Genomic DNA, 10,928 nt, shown 5'->3' on the forward strand with positions numbered 1-10,928 from the left:
CTTAAATCGATTTTGAAAAACTCGATTTTCAAAAGAGGGGTATTTTCCTATTTAGTTTGGGAAGAAGGGCAAAATGCTAATTAATTTGCCCGAAAAGGGCAGAAGCCCATTTTGTCCATAGGACGGAAAAGAAAAAGTCGCTGATGGCTACGGACTGAATTGAAAAAGAGAGGGAAGAGTGCGACTATGAACTTTTCAACAGTTTCTGAAAGTATAGAAAGGCTATCTGTTAATAATGTCTTACTGAGGAGAAAGTTTAGGACAAACTCAAATTCATAATATGCAGTATCACCTTGTGATTGCTGCACTTAATTTTTTTTAATCAAGTTTTTGCGTGGGTCAAGTATGTAAGTGTTGATATCCAATCACAAAATGACACCAAAATAAGTTGTGCTTGAGTATGTGATTGGGTATGATACTATGATCATAGGCGTTTCTCTTTTCGAGAAGTGTTACATCTACAATATTTTCACAATACTTATACAATAAATTTTAGGTGACAGGTTGTTAAAGGTTTTTAATTTGAATCTAGCCATGAAATTACTTTCTTGCAAATAGTAATAGCCTGTAATAACCTGCCACAAAAGATTTATTGGGAAAATATTGTGGATGTAGATTTCTCTTCTTCTTTTTCCTTTTTTTTTTGGGAAAAATCTTCAAAACGTGACATCCACGAATTCTTTGTCAAAATTTTGATTTGATTTCTTTCTTTCTTTATTTATTTATTTTTTTTGGAAAATATTATAATTTACTTAAAATGGTTTGATCTTGTCATAATTTTTCCTTTTTTTTTTTTAATTATTTTATAATTGAGCTGTTCTTATAAGTGAGGAAGAGGATTCTAACATTGATTTTCTTAATAAAAAAATTATCAGGTAATGTTACCGATTACAACTCATGGTCCAATAGAAAGATTTCGTAATTTATGTAACTCGACCAATTCATGTGTTAGAAGCCTTAGAAATTATTGTACAATACTTTGTGTATCTGTATTGTGGCTTATTAATTTAATTATCGCTTCATTTTCTTTAAAAAAAATAATAACAAATAAATTAATTAATTAAAGCCCTAAAGTTTGAATTCAAATGAATTCTGTGCGGTCAAAAACACAAATTATGAAAAACTATGAATGGATTCTTGATCAACACAATTAGTTTCTAAGTAAATAGGTGCAGAACTCCACAATAGGAAGATTGGACAGGTGATCGAAGGCAAGGAAAGACAAAAATAAACATTGTTATTGAGAAAAAAACTAGTTCCCAAGGTACAATGAGTAATTCAAAGACAAATACAAATTTTTTCTCTCCCTTTTTTTTTCTCTCTTGTTCTCTTATTCTAATTTTTTGGATCCCCTTTTTTGTTGGCCATCTCCTCCTTTTATCCTCCCTTCTTCTTCCTTTCCAGTTGTGTATTTCTTAACTGGATTTGGGGAGATAATTGTCCCATCAGACACCTCCCTAACATTTCTTGATTATGAAGATAGACTTTTGGGGTGCCTCTACTGTTCAGTCCAGTCATTCAACATTTAATGAGGTTGACATTAGGTAGGAATAGCAAATTAATGTAGAGGTGACTATTATGGTGGGCTCTACATCGACTTCTTCGCGTTCCTTGAGGATGGAAACCAAAGCAGAATCCTTGGTGAATTAGTTGACTGCTTCTCGATTAGGCTATTACATCTCATAATAACCTATTCCTCGGATTATCGTGGTAACCAGTCCAAATGGTCTATTTTCTTTTGAACTTGGGCTTTTCTATGTTTGGATCTAGGCCAAGTCCTTACTTCGGTAGTATCTCTTTGGCCCGAAATTCATGAGGCAGTTGTGTTCTTACCCCCCCCCCCCCCCAACCACAAATTTGTTAGGATTCTACGGTTTTTACATTTAGTTGAGAAACGTCTAAAGAAAATGCAAAGACTATTAGCATTTGTTGTTTGATCCTATTAGTCTTGCAAACTTCTTTTTTTTTTTTTTTTTTTTTTTTTTTTTTGAGGAGTCTTGCAAACTTTTCAAGTACAAAATTTTGAGATATAAATTTTGGACTAAAATAAAATCATTGATTAGTATTTGAACAAAACAATAGCAATTTTCATTTTAATTCAAATCTCAGAAAGTTAAATGTAACAATTAAAATCTATAAATTAAATTTGTGATAAGATCAAACCACATAAGATAAATTCTAAATTCCCCTTTCTTCTCTTCTTTATAGGGGCCATAATCCATATTTCCTCACCTTTTAAAACTAATAGAGTTTTTTTTTTTTGGGTTGGGGGGGGGGGGGATCTTCAAGTTTGAAATTCACTCTTTTGTAAGTTAGAGCAAAATTCATGTAAGCTATTAACATTTACTCATATGTATCTATCCTTGTTTACCCAAAGAAATTGAGTTTTTCCTTAGAGTATGACAAAAACTAATTAAGTTTTTCAGTAGAGATGAAAAAAATTTCTTATCACTCTTCCCTTGATCTGTTCTATCCTACTCTCTGTTTGCCCAAAATTTTCCCATTTGAAAAAGTGAATGGGGCATACATTTGTTTTGCTCACCTTTGCCTTGCCTCATGTGTGTTTATATATATATATATATATATATATATATTTTTTTTTTTTTTCTTTGTTGAGGGTGGTTTATATACTTCTTGTACCCTAAACACGTGTCTTGATATTATTAGACAACATTTAGTCTAGACTTTTCTAGGAGGAAGTTGGGTCTGACGCTCTCATGGAATGGGCTTCAAGGTCCCATTCTGCCGCTGCTAGTTTGTGCACAAACATTGAGTCCAAAGTCCAGGGAATGACACTATAAACTAGGCTTATTCTCTATTTCTACCACAGAAGGATCATTTCTCCAGTTTCTGCCACAGAATTGTTTTTTCTTAACTTTCAACTGTGCCATAAAGTATTCTGCATTTTTCTACAATGTGAGTGACCGTTCTCCATTTTTTGCTGTATAAATATTTCTCAACTTCCTGAACATAAATAACTCTAAAACCCAAAGAAAATACCCATCAAGAAAATGTTAGTTTACAAGGATTAGTATATTGTCAAATATATACATACATATATTCATATATATACTTATACGTATTCACATAATACATACTTATATATATATATATATATAAGCAGAATAATGATTAGTTTGTATTAAAATTAATGCACGTAATAACAAAGAAATAATGAAAGCTTCAACAAAAATAATAATGGGAAAAGAGTATTCACAACAAGATGTTGACTAAAAAGATCTCAATCCCAACTCACATAACCTTATTACCAAATAAGGCTATAAAGTTATGCAGTTTGGAATGTGAGTCAGAGTAGTCATCCTTTGGAGATTGCAAAGAGAGAGTGTGCTTTGGTGTTTTCTGAGGGGGGAAAAGATTCCTAGTGATGCATGCTAATTCTGCCCTATATTCTCTACTTTCTCTCCTCTCAAATATCACTTTCTTTCTCTTCTCTCTTCTTTTGCTTTCAACTCATTATTCAAATTTCCTTAATATGTATTTCATTGATTTCTATATTGTTCTTGCTACTGTTGTTGTTCTCTTCCCATATTCATGGGTACTATTCCTTTTATATCCAAGACTAAGCCTAGGTGGTTTTCCTTTTTTACCATTGTTTTCACCAAACATTTTGTCTACTGCAAGTATTCAACCAACACCCACAACGTACTAGACACCATCTTCTAACCGTGTACAAGTGGGTTCAATCCTATTGGGAAATTTAGACCTCAGTTGATAGAATTAATAAGTTTTAAACCCAAGTTATTAATTAGATTTATTATGAATAAACCTTGTTAAAACAAACTAACATCAATATCATGTCAATATCATGCACAACAAAATAGTAAATAAGACAAAATATGATGACTTAGGAAAACTAATGAAACAAACTAGTTTCATAGTTAAAAACCTGGGAGGAAACCTTCCTAAAAAGCAATCCACTATAATAAAGAGAAGTTTCAAATCTAGTACAAAACCTTTGTCCCTAGACTCTATAATCCCCATAGATGAACTTACAGTAGAAATATTCTACCACTTCAAAACAATTAAACTCTTTAATATATGAACACCACCCTTTTGCACGGATTTCAGTACATGACTAACTAATGATGCACGAAAACAAGCCTTATATATGTCTAGGGTTGTGAGAAAAGAAACCCTACACAAATACATAAGCATGGGCCAAAAATTAGATCTGGAAATTTGAATTTTGTAATTCTCGATAGATACAGCTATTGAGCTATCTGTCAAGACTTTGATAGATAGGTTATCTGTTGATAGCTATTAAGACTCATTAAATCTCGATAGATGCTATCTGTCGGCAGCTGTCGAGAATCTGTCCAGCTTTTCTTCACTTATTTCTTGGTCCAATCTTCATGGCTTTAATACTAAACTTTGAACCCTTGTTCCTTAAAGTATTAAACACATCCTAGATCTATCCAATTACAAGTAAAGTGCGTTTTGTCAAAGGATTAGCTAATTCTAAATAACATATGTTCTTAACATGATCCACATATGTCCTAACAAATCCCATTAGAGAGTTTTAGCCTCTTACAACAAATGGTCTCCCCATTTTGGTATATATATATATATACTAATTTTAATAATTTTGTTCTATAAAATTATACTTTTCCCCCTTAAAAATATTATTAACTCTTTTAAAAATAGGGTTATGTTGACAAATGCCCTTAGGGTAATTGTTAATAAACCATAATAAGAAAGATTTGATACTACTTTTATGGGAAATATAAAAAACTGCCAACAATATTTATTATTTTATCATTCTTCCAATAAAATATTTCTAAAAATAGCTCCTAAAACAATCTTCATAGGGCATTGGTTAACATTTTCCTTAAAAATAATGCTATAGCCACAAACTTATCTATAATATTTTTACAAACAGATGAGATAAAGATTCTTACTAGTTTCCATATAGACCCACCACTTATATAATTTTTTTACTTACCAATAACCATCCACCATATTAGCAATTTGTTAAAAAAAAAAAATTGTACTTCTAGCATTTTCGTCAATTTAAAAATCATAAAAAATATATATAGATCTAAAATCTAAAACAAAATATACAAGCCTAAAAAAAATTAGTCCAACAACAAAAATTACAAATAACAAAGCTAAAAAAAAAAATTAAGTCTAACTAAACAATTTTACCCAAAACAAACAACCAACCCTTTAAAAAATTTTAAACAAAATAATTTTTGTCTTTACCTAACTACAGACGGACACATCAAAGACTACCCAATAAAAAAAATAAAAATAAAAACTTTAATTGGCTAAACAACAACAAAGCAGTGGCAGCTCCAGGATTATTTTCTAGGGGGTTCAACAATAAAAATAAATTATACAAAATTTTAAACAAAAGATTAATTAAATATATCAACATCACAAAAAAATAAAAAAATAAAAACTTAATACATAAAGTTTTACAATTGTTTTCTACGTTGTTTCATATTTTGAAATTGTTGCATGATATCTTTATTATCAATCCTATTAGCTACAACTGTTTCAATGTACATAGTCAAGCAATCATTCATTCACTAATTTCCCATTTGATTTATTTATTTAAAATTTGTTAAGATCTAAATGAGCTTTTTTAAGGTTCAAGATTAGCAAATTCTAGTTTTGTTGTTGGGCTAATTAAAATTTCTTCCCAGATTTTAGATCAACTTAGTTTGTTATTGAGATCTTTCTTTGCGTTTAAAAGGTTAAGATATTGTTAAGAATTAAGATGATCACATTTAAGTTTTAGTTGGGCTTAAGGTTAGGGTGTTCAAAATTTTATTTTAAGTGTCAAAACAAGAAAAATAAGATAAAAAATATTATGATAATTTTTTTTTTTTGGTTCCAATTCAGGGGGTTCATTTGAACCCCCAGGGCTCCAAATGGAGCTGCCCCTACAACAAAGCCAAATATTGGAGCTGACACACGTAGCCAGCAGCAGAACTACCCCCCTGACTCTAAATCCTGACCCTATCTCTCATTGAACCATTTTAAGAAAGTTTTGAAACTACTTTTTCACTTTTGAAAATTAGCATTTTGTTATTGTTTCTCATGTGGTCCAATGTGCAAATGTATAAAAATCACGCCATTTGGCCAAAATGCAAGATGAAGATAACTTTACCAAACACAATTATGTTTTGAAACGGTTAGTGTGGTTTTTTGCCCCTAAGGCAATAACCAAAGGGCACTAGTTAGCAAGTTTCGAGATGTTAGGACATATGTGATTCACTTGTTACGAACATATGTCACTATTTTATGTAATTGGCTAATCCTTTGACAAAACACACTTTATTTGTATTTGGGTAGATCTAAGATGTGTTTAATACTTCAAGAAACTTTGTTTCAAGATCAAGTGTTGAAGTAATGCAAGTTTGTCCAAGATTCAAACTGAAAAGTGTCTGTCATTAAAGTTCAACAGCTAACCATCTATCGAGCTTAAAAGAGCTATTCAGTCTTGTGGCTCAACAACAGCTCGACAGATAGGGTATTTGTCGAGGTTTATGAAAAACAGAATTTCAATTCTGTTTTGACTCTAATCCGTGGTTATGTGTTTGGGTTTTCTTTTCTCACAACCCTAGGCATATAAAAGGATTATTTTAAGGGCCGTCAAAGAGTTCACAAGTTTCACAAGTGTTAAGCAAAGTTTGTTCAAGCAAATTGTGATCAGAGACAGAATTTGCCCTAGTTCATCATTCTTGTGAAGAAGTTGCTGTGTTTGTGCACCGTAGGATTTTATGACTAAGCATCTTCTTGATCTTCATCATTGGGATGAACTGAAGAACTTTGCAACCAACAACCTTCTCTAGTTGGTGATTGAAGTTGTGTACTGGGATCCGCGCAATTGGTTAGACACGTACTGGGAGTCGTGCATCAAAAGGAGAAATTGTCACTATAGAACAAATCCAATTGAGTAGTGGGATAAGGGTTCAACTGTAGGTTGGTATAAGGTACTGGGATTCCTTTACTTGTAACTGCTTGTTGTGATAATAGTGGAATTTTGGGAGTGGTGACCTTAAAATCACCCGGTGGGGTTTTTGTCGTGTTGGTTTTCTCCATTCGTAAACAAATCACCGTGTCAATTTATTTTCCGCTGCATACTTAGGTTATTGGTGATTTATTTGTGCTACCACACGTTTGCGTGTTAATTTGATTAATTAATAAACTTGGCTAATTAATCAATTAATCTATCACAAAGGGTCAATTCGTTTTTGGCCTATCACGAGATTCTCACTTAATTATGCAATAATTACTTTACTCCACAATTACCATAACAAGCCATAATAATATGGCACCAAAACTCAATATTGACAAAATTTCATGGCATAACAAAGGTATCATGTTAAACACTCGAAAATGTTTATTGCTCTAAATTTGGCACAGGAAACATTAGACTAATACAATACTGATATCCTTTCAATTTGTTTCATGTTGTAAATGTTTATTTCTCAGGAAAAATAAGAATAATATCAATTGAATCATCAAAAATTAAGATTTCAGTTGGTATATTTTAAAGATTTTTTTTTATAGGAAATGAATGGTGAAGATACAAATTTTCTGCTTCCTTAAGTCTTCATTCACAACAATTTTAACAAAATATTTCATAATAGTTGAGGTGACAACTTTTTAATGTTCGATGATAAAGTGATATTAATAGTGGGTTTAAGTGAAAACTAATAAAACCTAATAACTCAATTGAAAACTGTTATGTATATATATATTGCATAACTCATTATGATCTTTGTATGTACGACAAGGGTTTTGTTATTGGGAAAATTCATATGTACTCTTTGAGTATAATAAAATGGTTCTTTCTCTTCTCACATTCATAGTAGACCCTACCATAAATTTAGTTAGTGAATCTCACCATGAATGTGAGAGGAGAGAGCACCATTCACTGTGCTTCAAGAGTACCTAAATATTACTCATGCTATATAGAGTCAGTCAAGCAAATTTAATTGACCAACTCAACCAATCTTTCCATGTCAAAAGGGATTTTTTTTTTTTTTAAATTTCTTTTGGTTACTCTATATTAAAACATTCTGATAATTTTAAAGGCTAGTGTGTGTATATATATATATATATATATATATATATTCTAGAAGAAGAAGAAAAAAAAGAAGAAGATAAATACTTATTTTATTTAATTAGATTTAATATTTCAAAGATTTCTGTTATTTTTCACTAATATATCACACAAGGAAATTTATTAGGTAGTTCAGAAGTATACTTCCTCCCTCTCACATGGGGTGATCCCCATGGTAGGTGGGACTCACTCTTATGCAAGAGAGAAAATGTACTCCTCAAATATCCAATAATAACCATCACACAGGATATACTATTTCTATTTTGTATACATGAAGCAAGAAATCAACTTTGTTAGGTTTTGAGTTTGTAATGTCGGCAAACCATGACAAAACATGACAAAAACTAAGTCTCATTAGTTTAGAATGGTCTACATTGAAGCCCAAGACAAAAAAAAAAAATTATGTTTAGAATGAAAAAAAAATGAGTTACAATCTGTTTCGTTCGATTGGTACTCGATTGGTACTCGATCGATCGAAAGTCGCATATCAGCAAACGTAAAAAGGCCATAACTTATCCGTTTGAAGCCCAAATCGTGAGCTGTTTTTTCCAGTATTTAAAGGACATTATAAGATAACCCTAGGAGGGGTTTTAAGAGTTTTTTAGGAAGATTATAGTGCATCTTATGCCTCTTTTGTAGATCTAGGGTTTTGTACTCAAAAGCTCTCTCATATCTTCTACCGATGTTATTCTTTGAAGAATCTCAAGATTCGGTGTTGTAAAAGTTGTTGCATACAAAATCAATGTTTAAGGAGATCCAAAACCTTTAGTTGAGTCTCAAAGTCACAAGCATGTGAGCTTGTGTTGTTGCAAAGGCCAAGGAAAGAAGTAGTCCATGGACTCGGAGCTATCATGGGGTCGTGGTAGTAAGTTTCCTACTTGAGGTAGCAATAGGATGTTAGTGGTCTAAGTCACTATTGTGTAAATTTCAATTCTTTTATAGTGGATTTGCTTTTTACCTTGAGAATAACTAGGTTAAATCCTCCCCAGATTTTTTACCGGTTTGGTTTTCCTGGGTTATCATATCGTTGTGTTCTTTATTTTCCGCACTTTACAATGATATGATATATGTGTATTAACCTAGATCTGATTAATTTGACTAAGTAATCACTTGGCTAATTAACTAGGTTAATTTGGTTGTGTTTTAAGGGGTCTAAAAACGAACAAACTTCAATATTTCTGTGTCCTTATATTAGAGGGGTCAAGGCTCCGGGTCCATTCGGGGAAAATAATACTACATTTTTATAAATAAAATAAATAAAATTATCTATCAAAATAAACAAATATTGATAAATAAACGACTAAAGGTGAAGAAAATCGTCCAGATAAGGATTGTAGAGGAAAATGGAGACAACATATAGGATGGAAAGGAAAAAGTCTCCGATGGCTGCGGATTGAATTGGAAAAGTCTCTGGTGAAAGTGCGACTACAAACTTTTTCACCAGTTTTTGGAAGTATGGAGAGGCCAATCGTGAATAATGGCTTATTGAAGAGAAAGTTTAGGACACACCTAAATTCACAAAATGATTAGGTGTTACCCTATGATTGGTGCACTTATTATTATTATTATTATTAATATTATTATTATTATTATTAAGTTCTTGTGTGAGTCCCCTGTGTAAGTGTTCAAATCCTATTACAAAATGACACTTAAGTAAGTTGTGAAATTGGGTATGAGTTTATGTATGTTTATAGCTTTTTGCTTTTTGAAACAATCTTCTAAAGAGATCCTAGAATTCTTTGTCCACATTTTGATTTTTTTTTTTTGGAAAAAAAAATATAATTTAGTTGAAACGGTTGTCTTATCATAAATTTTCCTTTCTTTTTTTTAATAATTAAATTGTTATTATAAGTAAGGAAGAGGTATAACTTTAATTCTCTTAATAGAATATATATATATATATATATATATATATATATATATATATATATATCAGGTAATGTTACTGATTACAATACTCATGGTCCAATATATAGATTTCGTACATAATTTAAGTAACTCGACCAGCTCATGTGTTAGAAGCCTTAGAAATTATTGTACAAGTATTTTGTGTATCTGTATGGCTAATGTAATTATTGTTTCATTTAAAAAATAAAATAAAATAAAGCCCTAGAGTTTGAATTAAAATGATTTCATTAGGATTCTACCTAAGTTTTTACATTTAGGGTCTGTTTGGGATCCGCTTATTTTACTGAAACTAAAAACTTTTTACTAAAAATACGGTAGATAAAGGTAAATGTAGTTGAAATAGTACAATGAAACTCATGACTAGCACCAAAAAATACAGTAAGACCCATGAATAGTACCAAAATAAGCTGAATAGTAAAATAAGTTAGCAAAACAAACACTTAGGGTCTGTTTGGATTGAACTTATTTTTACTGAAACTGAAAACTGAAAACACTGTAGCAAAATAATTTTTAAATGTGTGAATAGTATCGTGGGACCCATTTTTAATATTTTTAAATGTGTGAACAATGCTGTTACAATGTGTGAACAGTAATTTTTGTCTCCTACACAGTAAATTCATGTGATTTTACTATTCATGTGCTAAAAAAAAAAAAAAAAAACCCAAAACACTGAACACAGACATGCTAAACGCGCAATCCAAATGGGTACTTAGTTGACAAACTTTCAAAGAAGATGCTAAGACTATTAGCATTTGTAGTTTGATCCTATTAGTCTTGCAAACTTCTTTTTTTTCTTTTTCTTTTTTTCCTTTTTTGAGGAGTCTTGCAAAATTTGTTCAAAATTTTGAGTTATAAATTTTGGACTAAAATAAAATCATCAATTAGCATTTTAACAACCACCACAATGATGGCTTCTATCTCA

Source organism: Quercus lobata, chromosome 5, assembly GCF_001633185.2.
Source record: "Quercus lobata isolate SW786 chromosome 5, ValleyOak3.0 Primary Assembly, whole genome shotgun sequence".
In the NCBI taxonomy this organism is placed as follows: Eukaryota; Viridiplantae; Streptophyta; class Magnoliopsida; order Fagales; family Fagaceae; genus Quercus; species Quercus lobata.